Consider the following 22,706-nt stretch of genomic DNA (forward strand, 5'->3'; position numbering starts at 1 on the left):
GTTTTAGAGCCCATATTTACCGGGCAGTTTTTCTTGTTTTTTAGTATACTAACATCTCTGAAAGTTTGTCAGTGGTTCACCCTGTATAATACACAGTGCTGACAAAAGTCGTCGGATAGCAATTTATACGTATACAGGTGGCGGTAGTTCAGCGTACACATGGTACAAAAGGGCAGTGCTTTGGCGGACTTGTCATTTGTATTCAGGTAATTCGTGTAAAAAGGTTTCCGACGTGATTACGGCCGCACGGCGGGAACTAACAGACTTGGAGCGCAGAATTGTTGTCGGAGCCAGACGTATGGTACATTCCGTTTCTGAAATCGTTAGGGAATTCATTATTCCGGCTTCCACAGTGTCAAGAGTTTGCCGGCAACACCAGATTGCAACCATTACCTCTCACCGCAGACAACGCAGTGGCCGACGACCTTCAAATGGTTCAAATGGCTCTGAGCACTATGGGACTTTACATCTGAGGTCGCAGTCCCCTAGACTTAGATACTACTTAAACCTAACTAAGGACATCACACACATCCATCCCCGAAGCAGGATTCGAACCTGCGACCGTAGCAGCAGCGCGTTTCCGGACTGAAGCGCCTAGGGCCGCTCGGTCACAGCCGACGGCCTTCACTTAACGACCAAGAGCAGCGGCGTTTGCATGCAGTTGTCAGTGCTAAGAGACAAGCACACTGTGCGAAATAACAGCAAAAATCGATGTGGCACGTACGACGAACGTATCCGTCAGGACAGATCGGTGAAATTTGGCGTTGATGGGTTACGGCAGCAGAGGAACACGCTATCGCATTTGCTAAAATCACGACACTGGCTGCACCACCTCTTCTGGGCTCGTGACCGTATCGGTTGGATACTTGACTGTGAAACCGTGACCTGGTCATATAAGTCCCGATTTCAGTTGGTAAGAGCTGAGGGTAGGATTGGAGCGTGGCGCAGACCCCAGGTAGCCATGGCCCTGTCAACAAGTCGCTATGCTAGCTGGTGGCGGCGCGGACTGGGCCCTCTGGTCCAACTGCACCGACGATTGACAGGAAGTGGTTATGGTCGCCGTATGCCACGTCAAACTGGCTGACACTGACGGCGGCGGTGCACAGATGCTGCGCAGCTAGCGCCATTCGACGGCCAACACCGCGGTTCCTGGTGTGTCCGCTGTGCCGTGCGTGTGATCATTGCTTGTACAGCCCTCTCGCAGTGTCCGGAGCAAGTATGGTGGGTCTGACACACCGGTGTCAATGTGTTCTTTTTTCCATTTCCAGGAGTGTAGTTCATAAATTCCTTTTTATGAGTAAACTTCTTCTGAAAAACGTGATAACATGTGACGAATCTTGGATTTTCACTCATCATCCAGAAACTAAGCGCCAGTCGATGAATTGAAAGGGCTGGGCTTCACCGAGAGCGAAAAAAGCTCGAAACATCAAACTAAGATTGAAAGCGATGACGATTATTTTTTATATTCATAGAATTGTGTAACGAACATTAGTACCTTGCACTTGTTGCTCAATTCCGCGAGAAAATAAGAAGGAAACGACCCGAATTGTGTTAAGAAGTTGCTAGCGACGTACAGCGTCCCAGCGTGGGGACCACGCACCTGCTCCAGTACCACCTGACTTAAGGTCACACCTGCGTTAAGAGGAACCGGATTTCAGTCCGTTGGATCAGTTAAAGAAAAAGCGACACGCGTCATCAAGGAGCTCACAGAGGAAGACTTCCAGCACTGTTACCATCACTGGAAAATCCACATGGAACGCTGTAGGGGCAGAGGAGGGCAGTATACTGAGGGGGTGATAACTAAATATTAATGTTTTTGAAACAAACTATTTTACAGCAATAGTCCCGTTATTTCGTAGCCACACTTTGTAACGTTACTTCCACCGGCGTGGTATCTTTAGGAATAATATGTGGCAGAGTCCACGTCACACTGTGGCCCAATCGCTGGTTTCGCGCTCCACTACAGCAGGACAGGGCGCAAGTGACGCTCGTGCACAAAGTACCATGCTCCACACAAAATGAGGTGGCTTGGCGAGTACAGATGTGCGTATGGGAGCGACCTAGCTCGGCGTGACTGGAACGGCTCGTCACGAAGAGCGGGTAGGGTCGGCGTGGCCTAGACCACGCCAGGACTGCAGGTGGGACTTTTTCCGCTGCCGGCAGTCTTGTGCAACGCGGAAGGACGGCTGACGGTCCGCAGCCGTGAAGGTCGCGCTGCTAGCCTGCTGGTGCGCTCGCCGCTTCCTGCCGGCTTCGTCTCTGCCCGCCCCCCTCTGCCTGCGTCTGGTACTCACAGTCCTCCGGACCTCTGCGTTCCTGCCGCGCAGACTCGAAATTACAGAGCGAACGAATGCACATTACACCGACGTGAAGCAACTTGCCTACCCTGAGTGATGCGTCGGTAATAGATGTGGCCGATAAATAAAGTTAGGCATTTTCAAGGAGATAACACATTAATAGCTTTACTTACACTGCGCAGACGTATTAATTAACATGTGCACCTGTAGAGTATTTTGTGGTGCCGAGTTACACACACTAACTCAAAAATTAAAAAAAACGCACCACGAGGAATTAACCGGACAAGATGGAAGTCGGTAGATGTCATGTACAGGGGATAGACAAGATAATGTGAACACCTGTACTTACTTGGGAATAGTTTATTAATAAGGGGTTGGACCCCCATCTGCCCGTAATACAGCTGCGATTCTTCTTGGAATACTGGCATATGATGATTGTATAGTCTCCAGTGGAATGTTAAGCCACTCTTCGATCAGAACCTCTTTTAACTCGTGCAGTGACGAGGGAGACGGAAATCTACTGCGGACTGTGCGCTGCAATACCGCCCACGTGGGTTCCATAATGTTAAAGTCCTGGGATGCGCTCACCAGTTGAGTTGCATGTTCCTCGTACCACGATTGTACTAGCTGTGTGAATGGGTGCATTATCCTCCTGAAATATGGCATCATTGTTGGTGAACAACATTTGAATCATGGGGTGCACCTCATCACATAAAACGTTCACATAATTGTTGACTATAACAAGGCCTTGGAGAGTAATGGTGGGACCTGCAGAATAGTATCAGATTTTGCGCACACCATCACACTTCCACCTCTGCGCTTAGCCGTTGTAATCAAGCAGCCATAATTATAATCTTCTTTTGGCCCGGCCTGGTATTGGAAATAACGAAAACTTTGACTCGTCGGACGACATGACGTGTTACCCCTGGCCAGCCCCTCAGGATTTATGCTCTTAATATCATGTTTTACGTTTCTTTGTGTTGGTTGTCGTCACTATTGGTTTCGGTGCAGCAGCTCGTCCACGAATATTCGCTTTATGGAGTTCACTATGGACAGTGTCGATTAATACGGGGTATCGAAGATGGCTATTGAGCTCTGCAATCACTTTAGCCGCCGTAGTTTTGTGCTTCAAATGGTTCAAATGGCTCTGAGCACTACGGGACTTAATTTCGGAGGTCATCAGTCCCCTAGAGCTTAGAACTACTTAAACCTGACTAACCTACGGACATCACACACAACCATGCCCGAGGCAGGATTGGAACCTGCGACCGTAGCGGTCGCGCGGTTCCAGACTGTAGCGCCTAGAACCGCTGGCCACGCGGGCCGGCTAGTTTTGCGCTGTTTTAACACAATTGGTGTTAGCGTACAACGATCTCTGTCATGATTTCAGCCCACTTTTGGGTTTACACGATTCTGTGTCCCCATGTTTTGTGTGGGCTGTTGAAACAGTTGCTCTCGTAACTTTCAGTATGTCGGCTGTCTTGGTTACTGGCGCTCCGGCTAATCGGACCCCCACAGTCTGCCCTCTTTGGAACTCTAGTAGTGTTGTGGTTGGCCGGGGAGCCAATACAGGGTTACTTAAGGAGGCCGAAATGCACGCGTTTTAGGTCACGCAGGCTGGCGTGAGGTCTGGAACACGACAAGGGAATTAGAATTGAGAAAAACGGACGTAGCTGATGGAATACTTAACTTTAATCCATCAATGATGAACGTCGCTTTTGACATTACATGATTCACAGTATCAATAGAAACTGACAATGGCGCCTTGCCAGGTCGTAGCAAGTAACGTAGCTGAAGGCTACGCTAACTATCGTCTCGGCAAATGAGAGCGTAGAAGTCAGTGAACCATCGCTAGCAAAGTCGGCTGTACAACTGGGGCGAGTGCTAGGAAGTCTCTGTAGACCTGCCGTGTGGCGGCGCTCGGTCTGCAATCACAGATAGTGGCGACACGCGGCGGATTTAAAGGCTACCACCTAGCAAGTGTGGTGTCTGGCGGTGACACCACAAGTAGGTCTTTCATTGCACGTCGATCTCGGCCTGTGAATGCAAATGCGAAGTGTGTGCACTGCTCGTAAACAATCTGCACCGATGCCTAGTCCGTACTGAACACGCATAGTCCACCGCGACACATGCCTTACCTGGGTTGTTGACCGTCAAACACAACCGTCCCATTACTACCACACTATTTTGTCTATGCCCTGTACATAAATAAACAATAACAATTTCACAAACATTGGACGATTTATTCAAAACAAAGAGCTTCACAAACTGAGCAAGTCTATAGGGCATCGGTCCACCTCTGGCCCTTCTGCAAGCGTTTCTTGGGGTTTGCCCCGATAGTTGTTGGATGTCCACCAGAGGCATATCGAGCCAAATTCTGCGCAACTGTCACGATAGATCGTTAAAATCCCGACGTCGTTGGTGGACCCTGCTCGTAATTCCCCAAACTTTCTCAACCGGCAACCTCGCTGGCCAAGATAGGTTGTGGCAAGAACGAAGACAGAGAGAAAACTCTCACCGTGTGCGGGCACGCACTGTCTTGCTGAAATGTAAGCACAGGATGCCTTGTTGTGAAGGGCAACAAAAGCGGGCGCAGAACACCATCGAAGTTCCGCTGTGCTGTAGAGGTGTCCCGGATGACAATCAGTGGGGTCCAAACGCCAGCCCAGACCGCCGGCCCTGGTCGTCAGGCTGGCGCCCCACCGCGTCCCCACACACGTCTTCGGCTTGCAATCTCATTGAGTGGATTACATGAGTCCCGCGTCGAAACAAGCACCGATGGCCAGTGCAGAGACGTCGGGAAGCCACGAAGCGAGATGCCGAAAGGCATAACATATTGGAATCTCATTCGTTCTTTGAAATCGCAATCGCTTATCTGACTTTTCTTCTGTAAATGTTGGCTTCCTTAGCCAGCACACGTACGTTACTGAAATCAGTGTCAAGGCCCCAGTTGTGGTGATGTTCCACTACCACCGATTTCACACTTGTTTCAGCCGAGTGTAGCGTTTGTATTCTTTAATAAGTTCTTTAACAATCCTTCCCGTTCCGCCGACACACACTTAGAAGCAGCCACACGTCGTTCGATAGGCGCCTGCAGTGTGGAGATGCATGGAACATTTAGGCGTTAAGTAAAGCTCCATTAAAGTCTTCCTGTTGGTTCCGCTGTGTGGGTAACACATTTGTTATGTGGCTACAGAGCAAAGAGCATCTTCATCTGCTCCGCAGTTCTTAAATGAGACACATCGCAAAATAAACTTTAGACTCTGTCTTCGCCTGCCGTCCGTATCGGCGACAACGAACGGTTGCAATCGGAGTTGGATTTGTTAAAGAACACAATGAAGTGCTATGGCTGCGACAGATTGTCCATATTATACTAATTGGATTGGCGAGGAAGCGCCTTGTTATGTTGTATAGTTACGGTTTGTTTCTGCAGTCACTGGCCGCATAAGCAGAATTCCACGGAAAATGGCACACAGACCGCCTTCAAAACAAAAATAAAAGGCCATTCCGACAAATAACGGATGCACCTGAGTACCTCCACACTCCCGGCTTCGGTGGAACGACGTGTCGTTGCGGTTAAGTGTGTATAGGCGAAACAGAAATGATTGTTAAAGAATGTGTTAAGGAACAAGAACGCCACACGCGGCTAAAACAGAGTGTGAAATCTGCATCGCGATAACCGCTGCTCTGACATTGATTTCAAAAACGGACGTGAGCTGTCCAAGGACACAACAATTTATAGAACAACAATCCGAGAAGTAATTAGGATTTCTACGAAAGAATGTAACTTCACCGGAGACGGCGGTCATACCTGTAGACTTCCGGTTTAACGGTTGTGGTATGCGAGCAGGAAAACAACACCTGGAAGCCACATCTGCGTTCAATAGCATTTTTTTCCAGTGCACACATAGTGTGTTGTGGGGTGATCACTCTGTTGTAGAAATAGTTCAAAGGTAAAGATCGCTTGAACACCGTTTACTAGATGACCGTTTTCAACACACTAAAGGTGCCGTCATCGGATCTGAATGCAGCTTAACATGTATAAATCATTTGGGTATAATGATACATGAGACGCACCAGCTGATATAAAATCACTGTCGCAGAAAAAAAATTAAAAAACAACTGCTCTCATGGTCCTTCTGCCACTAACCTAAGGACATCACACACATCCATGCCCGAGGCAGGATTCGAACCTGCGACCGCGACCGCAGCAGTCGCACGGTTCCGGACTGCGCGCCTAGAACCGCGAGACCACCGCGGCCGGCTGGCTATGAAAGCCTGTAGACTTACATAAGATGAGATTAGTTACTGCGCGCACATGAACGCTGTATTGCATGCGTGAAGTGAACAGGAAGGAGTCGTAGCAAATGGTGCAATTGGAAGGACGCTCTGCCTCGCACTTACGAGCGGTTTGCAAGAGAACACATGCAGCTTTTCATGTCGATGTTCTCCCTGTCTGACAGTTAAAAAATGTCATCTGCCAAGCTTTCGCTGTCACGAATGATACTTGCAGATGCGTCTGCTGAGCGCAGAAATTTGCTGCATTATAGTGACGTTCGCCGTGACTTCGACAGCCGGCCTGACGGCTGCAGCTGCAACTTCAGTGACGTCTTCCAACCGGAACCGCCACTTCTGCTTCAACTCGCAGTGGGACAGATTTCAGTTCTCAAATTACAAAATTTCTTTTTAACATTTTCAGTAATAGAACAGGTATAAGAACACGGTATGTTGATGAGTCATCTAAGGTGGCAGACTGAAAGCAAGTGATTGTTCAGTCAGTCATTACCGAGGCAGTAAACGAGCCAGTGGCCACCTCTTCTTACCATTACTTTGTCTGTCTAGAAAATACAACACAACTTATGATGCACAAAATGAATCGTACTTTTGGTAAGGCTTCAATGAAAAGATGGGCGCAGTTACATTTCTCATTGTAATACTTCGATGGCGTTTTGTCGGATGAAGACATGTTGATGGTGATCGTGACTACCTCGTGAAATGAATCTGTACGTCAGCTTTTCCTTTGGCCTAAGCTCGAAGATCATATTGAGCAACATGACAGATAAGCTCCATCCCTTTGTCACTCGCTGTTCTTCTTCTGCTTCCCTTTCATGTTCTTCGACTGTTGGACCTGTACTCTGGCTTCCGAGCAAGTTTTAGATGGACTTCTGCTCCTTGTACTTTATTCTTGATGCCTTAAAATTTTTAAAGAGAGTATTCCAGTCAACTTGGTCAGAAGCTTTCCCTAAGCCTGCAAATGCTATAAACGAAGACCTGCTTTCTTCAATCCATCTTCTAAGATACATCGTAGGTTCAGTATTGCCTCGGGTGCTACTAGATTTCTCCGGAAACCAAACTGATCTTCTTCGAGATCGGCTTTTGCCAGGTTTTTCAGTCTTCGCCGAATATTTAGTGTCAGTATTTTGCAAACGTGACTGACTAAATTGACAGTAATATTCACTCCTGTCGGCGACTGCGTTCTTTGGACCTGTTACACTTAAAATTTAGACTGGCAATGGCAAGGAAAGCGTTTTTGAACAAGAGAAATTTAACATCGAGTATAAATTTAAGTTTCAGGAAGTCGTTTCGTGAAGTATTTGTATGGAGTGTAGCCTTGTATGGAAGCGAAACGTGGACGATAAATAGTTTAGACAAAAAGAGAATAGAAGATTTTGAAATGTGGTACTACAGAAGAATGCTGAAGATTAGATGGGTAGATCACATAAGTAATGAGGAGGTATTGAATAGAATGGGGAGAAGAGAAATTTGCGGGCACAACTTGACTAGAAGAAGGCATCGGTTGGTAGGACATGTTCTGAGGCATCAAGGGATCACCAATTCAGTACTGGAGGGTAGCATGGAGGGCAAAAATCGTAGCGGGAGACCAAGAGATGAATACACTAAGCACATTCAGGATGTAGGTTGCAGTAGGTACTGGAGATGAAGGAGCTTGCACAGGATAGAGTACCATGGAGAGCTGGATCAAACCAGTCTCTGGACTGAAGGCAACAACAACAACAAAAACAACAACACTCTTCCTGAAGTCTGAGGGTATTTCGCCCGTCTCATACAGTCGTAAACTATTTTATAAAATGCATTTAAACCACTAGCTGTTTAGTATCCCGTTAGTCATAAACAGGTTTCGAATATTAACCACCATCCAGAAGCTGAAACACATCGAAATTATCCACAATTGTACAACCAATTTGTCTTAGGATACTCACAGTCATATTTTATGCGAAACATACAGACACAAACATCCTGGGATGTTTTTAAGTAATGTCATATCCCACGCCAATGGCCTTGCCGCTGTCGGGCTAGACTGGCACTTGGATGGGTGACCATCCGGTCTGCCGACCGCTGTTGGCAAGCGGGGTGCAGTCAGGCAGTGTGAGGCAAACTGAGGAGCTACTTGATTGACAAGTAGCTGCTCCGGTCTCGTAAACTGACATACGGCCGGGACAGCGGTGTGCTGACCACGTGCCCCTCCATATCCGCACCGGCTGACCCCTTCGGACGGTGTTCAGTTTTTAGTTGTACCCTACATCCAGGATGATGGTTAAGAAGCGGACCCGGCAGATGACTATTGAGACAATAAACAGCTGATGGTTACAATGCATTTTGTAAAATATTCTGTCGACGTTGGTTTGTCCGTGGATGTCGATGCTTCTGACGCAACGTCTTCCAATGCAGATACCTTGCTTCTATTTTTTCAGTGAACAGATTCTTCATAATACTGTTGCTGAACAACAGTGGGTGCTTCCCAGTCTTTTGTGTTGACTTTCTACCAGACGTTATCGCTCGCCGAGCCACTTTGTGAGACAGCAAATGTCTACATTCGTCCTCTGTCCCCGTGACTAGTTTCGAACTGAAACTTCCTGGCAGATTGAAACTGTGTGCCGGACCGAGACTCGAACTCGGGACCTTGGCCTTTCGCGGGCAAGTGCTCTATCAACTGAGCTACCCAAGCACGATTCACGCCACGTTTCGAACTAACACAAGAATTCTTCAGAAGGGTGTTCGCACTTTTGGAGGCATCAGATGGGAAGCGTTTCGTTTCGTGGAAGCTTTTAGTACTAGAATTTCAATATAAAAAATACGGTAAAACATTTACGTGGACGGATGTGTGACGTGAAGAGATTATTCTTCATATACTGCAGTTTCTGAATGATTTCTGTCTCCTGTTAGACTATGATGGTGCTAGTGGAGTAAGTGTCCCATTTTCAGTGTTTGATACAACTTTTCCGTGTATTTCACACACGAGTATATTTCTAATTTCCTTTCCTGTCTACGACGACAATCGAAAGAAAAGGCCGAAGTCCCGAGGCACAGAAATAATCGGTTGAAGTAAAAATCTTCTGACACACGTACGCACAGTTTCGACTGGTTTCCTGGAAAGGCACGTACCCCACATTCAGGGGTTGGGTAAAAATACGGAGACACAGCGAGAAATGGGTGCTTGCATATGAATGCAGTCGCAGTCCAAGCCTGCAGGCACGCAAGGCAGCTGTGCAATGTCCTCAGCACTTTCCGTTTCAGTACAGTTTGTAGTGGCTTTCCTGTGTCAGATGATCCGGAAAAGTGCTGTGTGCACTATTACTTTTTCACGCTTATAAGTGCTCAAAGTGCTTAGTTTTAAAATTTTGTGCTAGTTTGTGTCATGTGCAAAGTTTAGCAGGACTACAAAATTATAGACCCAGCTTTGTGTAACACAGTCTGATAAACTTTTGTAGTCTCGGCATATTCGGCTTTATCTGTCTCGGAAGTTGAACAGACAAAGGAGAGGACAAGAAATGCAAAGTGCGGCAGAAGAAGATAAGTTCCGCGTATCGGTGGCGTTTAAAAATGCTTCATCCCTTGCGGGGATCGAACCCGCGACCTTTGGATTAGAAGTCCAACGCGCTATCCTCTGCGCCAAAGGGACGATGTCGTACATCGTCTTTTCACGCAGATTATAAGAGCTCTAGTGAGTCACACGAACGATTTTCCTGCTACCGTCGCGAGGTCAAGCTAGTCGTCGTGACGTCATCGGAATGACGCACTCCGCTGTACGCGCCTGTCGATCCGAACGCTCTGTACTCTGAGTTGCACTTGAAAATCGATGAACACTGTCGAAATTGTTGTGTAAGGAACTGAAAAGAGTAACTCATGTTTGTGTGTGACACAAAACAGAAATGAGGCGGTGGACCACGTTCGACTACTGGTGACAGCACAGATCCGACTGACTCGCCCGCCACTGAAATGGCGTCAGATGAAAATATTTGCACCGATATTTATAATTTTTTTTACCTTTGGTCTTGGTGGTATAGCGGCAATGTGTGCGGGTCGAAACCGAAAGCTCCTGGGATAGAATGCCCGTCGGACCATTGAAATTTTTAGTCTGCTTTTAACAGAGCCTTCATCTCTACAAGCACGTGGAGAGTGGCAAAAAGCGACACGTGGTCCGGATTCCAGGTTAAACTGTAGGGCCCCTCTTCTCAGTTTGGTAACTGGAGTAACGTAGTGAAATGCAATTTGACGAAGTGGCGTCCAGTAGAAATACTTGCATCGGACTATTGAATCACACGCCATTTACGTATAAGCTTCTTAATAAAAATGTTGTTTTGTGCACAGTGTGGATGCCACTTAATAGCAAAAACTCTGGCGTGTGAAAGTGTAATATGACAGTCTTAGAACAGTGTTCATTGAGTTGAAAGGGCAATGTGTCGGTAGTATTGAATTCGAACGTAGGCAAATGATTGGCGATCGTATGGTGCGCGCGTCCGTAACAAAGAGAGCTGAGGTGTTTGCTGTTTCAAGGTGCACCGTATTGAAGATTTGTACCGCATACAGGAAAAGTGGAGAAAGATCGTCCGCTAAGTCACAACTCGGATGAAAGGGTGTGTTGAGTGATCGTGACGGTCTGGTGACGGAAGAGGACTGTGGCGAAAAATAAGAGGGCGACAGCTGCAAAAATCACTGCACAATCTGTCAGCACCAAAACAACACGAAGGGAGCTTCGTAAGGTGTTACATGCAGGGCGAGTTGAAATGTCCGTAGCAGGAAAACGTGGTCCCGACGCGACAAAACCTGGTCTGTGGACCAGTGGAATAAAGTCTTTTGGTCGGATGAGCGTTGTTTCACAATATTTCCAACTTCGAGACGAGTTTACGTCCCAAGAGCGAAACCTGGCGGGGTTGGGAGAATATTTGGGCAGCCACACCGTGGTGTCCCACGAATTATTCTTCTGTTCCGAACTCTTCATCCCAGGGCATCACTTGCAATCTACATCTGCAGTTATTTGCTGGATGCATTCCAATGTCTGTCTTCTCCTACTGTTTTCACTCTCTACAGCGCTGTGAAGTACCATTGAAGTTATTCCATGACGTCTTAGCAGTTGTCCTTTTTGCCAGTGTTTTCCATGTATTCCTTTCTTCGATCCTGCGCATAACCTCCACATTCCTTCCCTTATCAGTCTACCTAATTTCCAGCATTCTTCTGTCACACCGCATCTCAAACACTTAGACTTCCTTCTGTTTCTTTTCCCCACAGTCCATGTCTCACTCCCATACAATGCTGTGCTCCGAACGTAGATTCTCCGAAATTTCTTCCTCAAATTAAGACCAATGTTTGATGCTGGTAGACTTTTCTTGTCCAGGACTGCCCTTTTTGAGACCACTAGTCTGCTTCTTACGTTGTCCTTGCTCCGTCTGTAATGGGTTATTTTACTGCCCAGGTATGAGAACTCCTTAATTTCGTCTACTTCGTGATACACGATTATGATGATCAGTTTTTCGGTGTTCTAATTTCTGCTACTTCTCATTACTCTCGCCTTTCTTGGGCTTATATTCTTTGCTCATAAGCTGTTTATTCCATTCAGCAGGTCCTGTAATCCTCCTTCACTTTCAGTGACAATAGCAATGTCATCGGCGAATCTTCTCATTGATATCCGTTCACCTCGAATTCTAATCCCACTCGTGAACCTTTCTTTTATTTCCGTCAATGCTTCTTCGATATACAGACTGAACAGTAGGGGCGAAAGACTGAATATCTGCCTTTCACCCTTTTTAATGCGAGCACTTCGTTCTCGGTCTACCCCTCTTGCTGTTCGTTCTTGTACATATCGCATATTACCCACCCCTCCCTATAGCTTACCTCTATTTTTCTTAGAATTTAGAAAGTCTTGCACCATTTTATATTATCGAACGCTTTTTACATGTAGACACACCCTATGAGCGGATGTTGATTTTTCTTCTGAGTTTGCTTCCATTATCAACCGCAACGTCAGAACTGCCTCTCTGATGCCTTTATCTTTCTCGCAGCGAAGCTTGATCGTCATCTAACACATCCTCAATTTTCTTTTCCGTTCTTCTGTATATTATTGTTGTCAGCAATTTCGATGCATGAACTGTTAAGCTAACTGTGCTATTATTCTCTTCGCAGTTGCGTGGATGATATTTTTCCGAAAGTTTGATATCGCCTGTCTCATAGGTTCTGCACTGGAACATGAATTTCCGTTCTGTGGCTTCTTCCCCCCACCCCAATGATTTTAGAAATTCTGATGGAATGTTACCTGTCGCTACTTAAGTCGTCCGCAATTCTTTCAGATTGTGACTGTAATACTGCGTTCCGTCTCCTGTTTGTTATTCTATCGCGTCAGGGGAGAAGTCCTATCCGCTGCCTCCTCCCCATTTAGCATTGTGATTCCCAGGGTGCTCTTAGTGTTAGTGCCTTTGCTTTTAATGCCGTCGGCGGCCCAGCGGTGTAGCGGTCCAGCGTGGCGTCGTATGCTTTTCATCGGCTTGCACCACACTGCTCCATCGGATCTGGCGATGAGTTTACTGTTTTTAGAAACGATTCCATTTTTTTGCAGATGATTTTGCTTATCAACCTCCTGCATGGAGAGTGGGCCTGAGGTCAGGATGGATTTATTTACATACTGATAAAACAGTTTCAGTAATTCGTCAGCGAATAAAACGCCAGGTGACAGTGGGTTTCGGAGGATGCGGCGACCTCACAACTTTGAGACGTACTGTGCGTGACGGCGTGCCGTGCTGCACAGAACCGCAGCGCCTGGGGCCCGGGCTCTGGCACAAGCAGTAACGGTGGAAGTAAAAGTAGAGGCCGGGCGGCGACAGTGGAAGGAAAGCGCGACCCAGCGGCCGCTATCGGCGCCTGGGCCGGCTGACTTGCCAGATAAGCGGCCAGCTAGCTGCTGCACACGCGCGCCCTCACCCACCCACCTACCTACCTGCGGCTCATTCTCCTCCACACGACAACGCAGTAGCCGAGGGGACGCTCTGAACGTCTCACAAGGAGACCCGATGTAGTTACCCTCAGCGACGTGATTCATATTGGCAGTGGGTGTAGGGCGCGACTCGGACCGATACCTAAGCAGAAAGACGCAACTCTCTGCCCGTTTTCGAGTTTGGAAACGTATGGCGTCCTAATACAGTGTGAGTCTTGCCTCAGTGGTGACGCCAGTTCCAGCCACATCAGCAGAGTTAAGCGCTGTCGGGCTTGGCTGGCACTCGGATGGGCGGCCGTTCGGGTCTGCCGAGCGGTATTGCACTCAGCCCTTGTGAGGCCAACTGAGAAGCTGCAGCCGGGAGTGCAGTGTGCTGACCACATGGCCCTCCAAATCCAGCGGCGCCTATCGGCTGATGACACGGCGGGCGGGCGGGCGGTGCCGTTGGGCATTCAGACGGCTGTTCGGCTGGAGTTTTTGGAGGTACAATGTGATTTCGCGAGGATGTTACAAACTGAGGGATGGTGGAGAAGAGAAAATGTATCAATTTGAGTTAAAGGTCTGTATTGAATTTTTGAAAAGAGAAAAAATTATGGATATGGAACTTTAGAATTTTTGAGACGCTCTTTTACGCACTGTATTGACCAACTTCATTCCGGACAAATTCAGTGCCGTGTGAAATTTGCCTGCAGTATAGTTTAGAATTCCGATTAATTACATTTTTGAATTCTTCGTCATTGTTGAATTAATCAGAGTTCTCACCTTAGACGTAGACGTAGACTTAGTCTTTCTGCCACAATACTAATTCATTAGTATCGATGTTCTTCTCTTTGTTGACCGTGTGTATCTTCCTAAGTCGGCATGGGTTTACTTCACCAAGACGGTGGAAACCGAGGAATACAATGCTACGTCGCTTTTAATAACTCTCGTAAAACTTGTATACTTTTCACTATTTGTTTTATTAACAAGACAATAAGACTTGCTCTGCTCGTCGCACAAACCATAAATACTAACAAGATGGCTGCCTTTCCACATACATCAAAAATATATCCATCCCCTACAAGCCAACAATAGAAAGTGTATTTTAACTCCTTCTTGGAGTATGAAACAAAAGAGAATCCAATATGAATATTACAGAGATTACATTCTACATCCCTCTCAATTTAATCTTTGGCACAGCTTTTAAGGTATTGTATGTCTCTGCGTCGGAATGTGTCATTACAGGTCGCAGGTCCGGAAAAGACCGACTGGAAAGTTATAAGCGAAAGACGTTCCGGTGCCTTTGACAGTGAAATAAGTGTACCGGTAATGTTGTTCCATAGTTTTGCCTGTCCCGATCAGCACATAGACGTAGACGTTCAAATAGTAACTCAGCCAATCCAGTGCCGATGGTGTACTGTGTTCTGACAGGAGCAGCTCTGGTGTACGATGTCTGTACTGTAGCAGGTGCCAGCTTTTGCGATCAGAATAATTGCAAATTTTGAAGATATAGAAATTAGCAAGCTAATATACTTTGCATACTTTCACTCTGTGATGTCATACGGAATAATATTTTGGGGTAACTCAACATTTAGACAAAACGTATTCACTGCTCAAGAGAAAAGACGGTCACCAATCCGAGTGCTAGCCCAGGCCGACAGCGCTTAACTTCGGGGGTCTGACGGGAAGCGCTGTTACCACTGCGACGAGGCCGTTGGCCGTTAGTGTTTTGCACTCTCACCTGAACATAGCTGAATGATTGTCACCTGAAACATCGTGGCGAGACGTCGACTTTATCTGGGTGCAATACCGAAACTTCATACAGTGCTCTTTATTGCAGTTGACCGTCACTGTGTACTAATGGTTAAGATATCGGACTATTTTCCATTTGTCAGAAGATTTCTATTGAAAGGAAGCAGTAGCAAAACAAACGGGAATCGAACACAGGTTCTATTAGTAATAAAGTAATAGGTTTGTTTATAAATAACTCATCTGCTACCAGTCACGATTTTCTTTACTTTATTTTTCGCACGACGCGTTTCGGGAAATGATTCCCATTTTCAAGTGCGTTTTTTGTGTTTATGTCATTCTTATGTGATGATCTCATGTGTGAGATTCTGCTTCATTTTGTTGATTTCACTGGTAGTAGTGAATGTAGTTGGTTGTCGATCTTTGTGTGAAGTTAGTGGCGAAATATAGAAGAATTTGTACTTACAGTTTCCTTATGGTCCATTTGTGCAGAGTCTCACATTCACTTACCACACACAACTTGTTGTACACTTTTAAACGTCGAAAACATTTTACGTAAACAAAACAGTGACACAAATGTTCTTATAAGTTTTTTCTACATCTAATAAACTACAGCAAAAACTAATACACAAGTGTAAGCATGATCCGTACTCAGATTTTGGAATATACAAGGTCACATGCCAGCAATGCTCCAGGTTTTACCTAGGACAAACAGGCCGAAATTTCAACAGCAGGTACACAGACGACATAAAAGCCTACACACACGCAACAGACACTTCAGCCATAGCAACACATGTAAATAATACAGGACACCTGTTTGGAAAAATAGAACAAAATGTCAAAGTACTCCACTGACTAAATAGAGGACATAAAATCGATTTGCTAGAAGAACTGGAAATGTATTCACATTACAGAAAATACGAAGATAAAATGTGTAATTATGTAAAACGAAACGGTCGCCAACCAAATTAGCTAAATGTATACCAAGCACTGACACCGTCCACCAAGGAAACGAACTATCGGTATTTACTTCATATTGCAATTCTATTTTTCCTTACAGGACACGAGACAGTAGCATAATTTAGCAAGCAGTATACCAGTGCTTTGACGTGAACAACACAGACATATTAAACATTTTGGCAACAACTGGCTCTAAATAACATTCACTATCTGTACATTACAGTAAGAAAAGTAATGACCATTACAGGCGATTGATCACATACTGAGGAGCACTCCTAACTTCATCTTTAATCAGTTTACTTACCGAAATTACTGACATGGAAATGGTTTTTAGACAGTCGTCTGATTACTATGTTTTCTTAGGGAACCTTCAGTTCTTTATACTAGACGGAGCACAAATAAATATGTGGTCACTGGCTCTGTAATAACTCTAATAGTGGTAGTCAGTTACTCATTGTAGCACACAGAAGCTATAAAAATTGATAGCTGCATTTCACTTCTACTGTTACTGTAATATGCAAAGCAAAGCTGACCCAACAGCCAGAATGTGGACCTCAGAAACTATTATGTCAGTGACTAAGAGCAAGACTGACTATTTTTGTTACAACTCAGTATCAGGAATACTATTAACTGCAAACACATGAGAGACGCATATTATTACAAACCCGTACATCAGTTATTCCTTAAGCTGACACTTCACTACTCTGACCAGTCACAGGTTCATACAGGTAACTTCAATAGCTAACCGGGATTCACTAAGGATGACAATAAACCAACAAACTTCAGATAAGTTTTTTGCATTTGTATTTTGCCTAATGTTTGAATAATTTCGTATGAAAAACTCGTGGAGTATTTCAGAAACAAAATTCACTGAATGGTAAAGATACTTACTATTCTAGAAAAGTTATTCCACGTTATTAAAGAAAAAAATTACTTTTCTGTTCAGTGAAGTAGGATACTCATAAACATTGCAGCAGTTGGGAAAGGACACTTCCCCGGTAAATGACATGGGATTAAATATGGGTCTTTAAGCAAAGTTTTAAAAAATAACATTATTATTTGGGTAAGAAACCGCGTAACTCGTCCATGCACTTGTCCAGAATTCCACTCATAATTTAAGGCGGTGGTGGTGTCTGTGGCTATTTCCTGTAGCTAGTCAAAGAAAAGGCGGTAGAAGTATCCATGGCTCTTCCAGTATAAGAAACTCTGAAAATTGTTTTTAGCGTAGGATTTTCGTAGTACAGAGCTACTGGGCCATTTTTTCCGCATCCGAGGGGACGTTAAACTATCTTGCTGCTCTTCTTGGAATTCAGCACCCCAGATGCGAACACTTTGTCTGCTGGCCACCAACCAACTCTTGCCACAAAGGAGTCTTGCAGTTAGACCGCCAAATCCACCTATTCTGTACCGGCAAAGCCAGTTTCGTTGCAGAGGGATTTCCCTGAGTGTTTTAAATGATGACAAAATTACCTTTACCCTATGCATGAACCACCACTACAAGTAAAGCTTAAACATTTCCATTGTTTTACAGAACACTACGCTTGAAAATACATACACACTTCAATCACAATGATATTAATGGACATAAATAATGAATAAAGCATCTAAATTGATGTTACACCAAAGAGCATGCCGCATTAAATAACAACAAAGAAATTAAACGAGAAGTATAGGTAGTATCGGTAACAGTGCCACGGGTTGTGCGAGATCAAATACTCTCGTAGACGACAGCCGGCTCACACCACGTTTCCAAGACTCTAGCGATTGCGTGAAACAGGGCAGTTGGCACCACAGCATACAATGGCCTAGGAGGGTGACTGGCTACACGAACTCCAGTGGTTCTTGCGGCGCCTTCCAGCCCATCTTCGCTTTTCTGCGTCAAGTCCTTGAGAAGGATGAATGTGTTTCAACGAAGACGCAATGCTGAATAGTGAGGAGTTCTGAGGAGCCATCAACACAGGCAACCAGTCAACGTGTGGGCAGGCAGTCGCACCCAGTGATTACTTACTAGCCCCGTTCCTTCTCCCTCGCCGCTTAAATGCAGTAGTCTACACATTTTCTCCCTGTCTTCCTCTTCTTAACAGTATTTATTACTTTCAGTAGTACTTTTTGCTATACGCACTGCGAAATGTTGCAGTGTTATTCTGGTATAAGAATGTTTCCAGATTCCATTTTAGATGCACTTTTACAGCTCTTTAATTTTTATATCGCCTTGCACAAGGTACAACTTTCTCTCTCTGTTTCAATGCCCATCAGCTACTTAACACAATCAAGGCGCATTTCTTCCACGCACGCATTTAGCGCTTTCTACGCGAAGCTTTCCTCGGCGCTAGTGCCTGTCCGTTTGGCCAGTTGACTGTTGCTATTTTCCCTCCGCATACTGTTACAATCCAGATGCCGTCATTATGTTTTATTGTATTTCAGTAAAATTTTACTTCGACAAGAGCCTTATGTTAATGGCCCACTACACTTGACATTTAGTCTTCACATCTGAAATACTACTTTTCTGCAGTCCTAAGTCGTGGCTTGTCGTTATCTGTGTTTTTAAGAGGAATGTCTCGTGTGACAAGAGCCGTTCGGCTTGATTCAGTGTACTTTATCAGCGTTTGAAGTAACAATTGAGTACTCTTACCTTAAATTTTTTGTCTACACTTGTTACTTCTCTGTACTGTAGTCTTCTTGTGAAAACCCATTTACTTGCCAAGACGGCTATGTTAAAACAATTAGTGGATTCACTAGTTTCGACAGAACGTATTGATCTCCAGATCCATAAAATCGGGCAGCAGTAGTTACATCATACATTCCAACTTCAAGCTCCACATCATTATGACAGCACATCTGGCATGTCATTTTAATTCCTCGACTTTCCTAAGCATATCGTATAGTCCTAATGCGACAAACTGGTTTAACCGTTGTATGATATAACTACCACTGCCCAGTATTACGGATCTGAAGATCGTGATACATATTGGCGAAACTGGTAATCCAGTAATTGTTTTAATATAGCGATCCTGGCAAATAAATTGATTTTCATAAGAAGACTACAGTACAAATTTATAGATCGCTTGCTGCACTGAAGTATCATGTCTCTTTCTTGTTTTGTTTTAACATTTTTGTAACCCCCATTGGAACTTTCGGAATCCATTACACCTCCTGAAGAAGATAATTTTATAATTATCGAGAGCCAGGTCAATACTTCCAGTAAACACTTGGAACTGGTTGGCTGATTTTGTCAACCTCTCCAAGTTTTCGTGTTACACTAGTCACAAATGAAAATCAAATAATACAGGTCTACATGAAATGAGTAGGGCCATACTGATTTGACTGACAGTACTCGTGTATCCTTTTCTTCTAATGCCAAACTCCTTACGAAAAAAAATTCCCTGTTTTTCAGGATAAAGTTTATGAAACTAACAAATGAATCAGTAAATATTAATAATTTACATAGTCATAATAAAGATTCCGCTGGAATGGGAATGAAAGAAACGGCCACCGCCAGCGAGGTTCGATTCGGAGGAGTCGTTGAAGAACGCATCTCCAAAGAGAAACGAAAATTTTCACGAAACACACATTTTAAATAATCTACTTAATTTTCGTTCCTGAAGCCTAATATCTGGCACATTGTTCCGGTTTTGTGTCCTAACTACGTACAGTATCCTTACTGATAGATATGTCTTTTCTTTATTGGCGTTAAGTCACTACACAAACCGTATTTTTCTGTGTGTTGGCATTAAAAACAATTATAATTTCCATCTTTTTAATGTAAAAAAATCAAATACTATTTACATAATCTTAAACACTATTTAAATCACTGGAATTAGGAATTCCTTCCTACGGCAGGCCGAGTTTGGCACGGGCGATGCTTTTTGAAATCAAGCAGATTCGTAAATATAAGCTTTTCAGTCTCAAAAAAACTTATTACATTGGAACTGAGAATCTGTTCAAGGATTCTGCAGCAAACCGATGTTAATTATATTGGTCTGTTATTTTGTGAGTCCATTCTTTTACCTTTCTTTTATGGTTCTAGTCGCTTGGAACTTTGTGCTAGGCGAGAGATTCATGATAAATGCAACCTACGTAAGGAGCCAATGCTGTAGAGTAATCTTTGTAAAATCGACCTGGGATTCCAGCCGGACCTGGTGATTTATTTGCTTTCAAAACTTTGTCATTTCTCTACGCCAGGGATGCTTATTACTAAGTCTTCCATACGGAAGTCTGTCTGATGGTCAAATGACGGTATGTTTGTACGAGTCTGCTGTGTGAACGATTTATTTAAGACGAAAATATCGGAGAGAAGTGGTAAATATCGTATACCTAAATTCGGAAGAGGCTGACGAAGCAGTCTGCTGCACTCTAGTTTCGAAAGAGAGTGCACAAACGACGACAAGCAAAGGTAGGGAGAGATTCATGCGTCTGTGAAAAGATCTTTGCGCGAAGCATACAACCGCTACCAACGTCATACCTTAGAAAAAGATCTGGCAGAGAAGCCGTGAAAATTCTGATCCCATAAAATCGCTAAGCTAAGACTTCCGTTCAGTCCCTTGTCTACCAGTATGGTGTGGCAGTTGAAGTTAGCAAAATGAAAGCCGGAGTTTTAAATTTCACGTTCAAGAAATCGTTCACACAAGAAAGTCGTACAAGCATACCATTATTTGACCATCAGGCAGACTCCCGTATGGAAGACTTACTAATAAGCATCCATGGTGTAGAGAAACGGCTGAAAGTTTTGAAAGCAAATAAATCACCAGGTTCGGATGGTATCCCAGCTCGATTTTACAAAGAGTACTCTACACTGTCTCCTTGCGTAGATTGCGTTTATCATGAATCTCTCGCCCAGCACAAAGTTCCAAGCGACTAGAAACACAAAAGAAAGGTGAAAGAATGGACCCACAAAATTACAGACCAGTATCATTAACATCGGTTTGCTGCAGAATCCTTGAACAGATTCTCAGTTGTAATGTAATAAGTTTTCTTGAGACTGAAAAGCTTGTGTTTACGAATCAGCGTGATTTCAGAAAGTATCACTCGTGCGAAACTCGGCCTGCCCTTTTCTCATATGGTATACTGCGAACAATGGATGAAGGGCAACAGGTAATTCCATATTTCTAAATTTCCGGAAAGTATTTGACGCGGTGCCCCATTGCAGGCTGTTAATGAACGTAGGAGTATAGCTCACAGGTATGTGACTGGCTCGGAGACTTCTTAAATAATAGAACCAAGTATGTTGTCCTCGACGGCGAGCGTTCATCAGAGACAAGCATAGCGTCAGTAGTGCCCTACGACAGTGCAATAGGACCGCTGTTGTTCTCTGTATACATAACTGTTTTGGCGGGCAGAGTAGCGCATGTCTGCGGTTGTTTGCTGATGATACTGTGATGTACAGCATGGTGAGTGACTGTAGGAAGATAGAAGGCAACTTAGACAATATTTCTGTTTGCTGTCATGAACGGCAGCCAGCTCTAAATGTGTAAAAATGTAAGCTGATGCGGATGAACAAGAAAAAATGGCTCTAAGCACTATAGTAGTTAACATCTGTGGTCATCAGTCCCCTAGACTTAGAACTACTTAAACCTAACTAACAAAAGGACATCACACACATCCATGCCCGAGGCAGGATTCGAACCTGCGACCGTAGCAGCAGCGCGATCCCGGACAGGAAAGAAGAAAAAGAAACCCGTAATGTTTGGAGAGAGCAGTAGTAGTGGACTGCTTGGCACAGGCACGTCGTTAACATGTCTGGACGTAACGCTGCAAAGCGATATGAGATGGAACGAGCATGTGAAAACTGTGGGAGGGAAGGCGAACTCCGTTTACTGGGAGAACTGTGAGAGAGACTGGTTCACCTTTCATATTAGAAGCTAGTGCGACCTACTGTTGAGTGCTGCTAGCGTGTTTGGGATCTGCACCCAGTCGCACTGAAAGGACACATCGGAGCAATTAAGAGGCGGGCTGCTAGCTTTGTTCGCACAACGTGTAAGTGTTAGGGAGACCCTTCATGAACTCAAAACGCGAATCCCTGGAGGGACGGCGACGGTTTTTTCCCCGAGGAACAGCCGCCAACGTGCATTTCGCATAAGGACCATGAAAATAAGACACGAGAAATTAGACTCTTACACATTAACCACAGACGTTGCCGTTGGTGGGGGAGGCTTGCGTGCCTCAGCGATACAGCGGAGGGGTATCTGTTGAGAGGCCAGACAAACGTGTGGTTCCTGAAGAGGGGCAGCAGACTTCTCAGTAGTTGCAGGGGCAACAGTCTGACTGATCTGTCCTTGTAACATTAACCAAAATGGCATTGCTGTATTGGTACTGGGAACGGCTGAAAGCACGGGGAAACTACAGCCGCGATTTTTGCCGAGGGCATGCAGCTTTACTGTATGGTTAAAAGACGATGGCATCCTCTTGGGTAAAATATTCCGGAGGTAAAATAGTCCCCCATTCTGATCTCCGGGCGGAGACTACTCAAGAGGACGTCGTTATCAGGAGAAGAGGCGTGC

The 22,706-nt window shown here is 44.9% G+C and overlaps 1 protein-coding gene and 1 non-coding gene across 2 annotated transcripts in view; one reads left to right on the forward strand and one right to left on the reverse strand.

Moving 5' to 3' along the window:
- Positions 1-22,706, forward strand: part of LOC126293252 (angiotensin-converting enzyme-like) — a 1,024,671-nt gene that overhangs the window by 169,249 nt on the left and 832,716 nt on the right. The gene's annotated exons all lie outside the window — the stretch shown is intronic.
- Positions 10,146-10,218, reverse strand: Trnar-ucu (transfer RNA arginine (anticodon UCU)). Its single transcript has one exon. It is a non-coding gene; the product is annotated as a tRNA-Arg (tRNA).

This window comes from Schistocerca gregaria, chromosome 10, assembly GCF_023897955.1.
Source record: "Schistocerca gregaria isolate iqSchGreg1 chromosome 10, iqSchGreg1.2, whole genome shotgun sequence".
Classification (NCBI taxonomy): domain Eukaryota; kingdom Metazoa; phylum Arthropoda; class Insecta; order Orthoptera; family Acrididae; genus Schistocerca; species Schistocerca gregaria.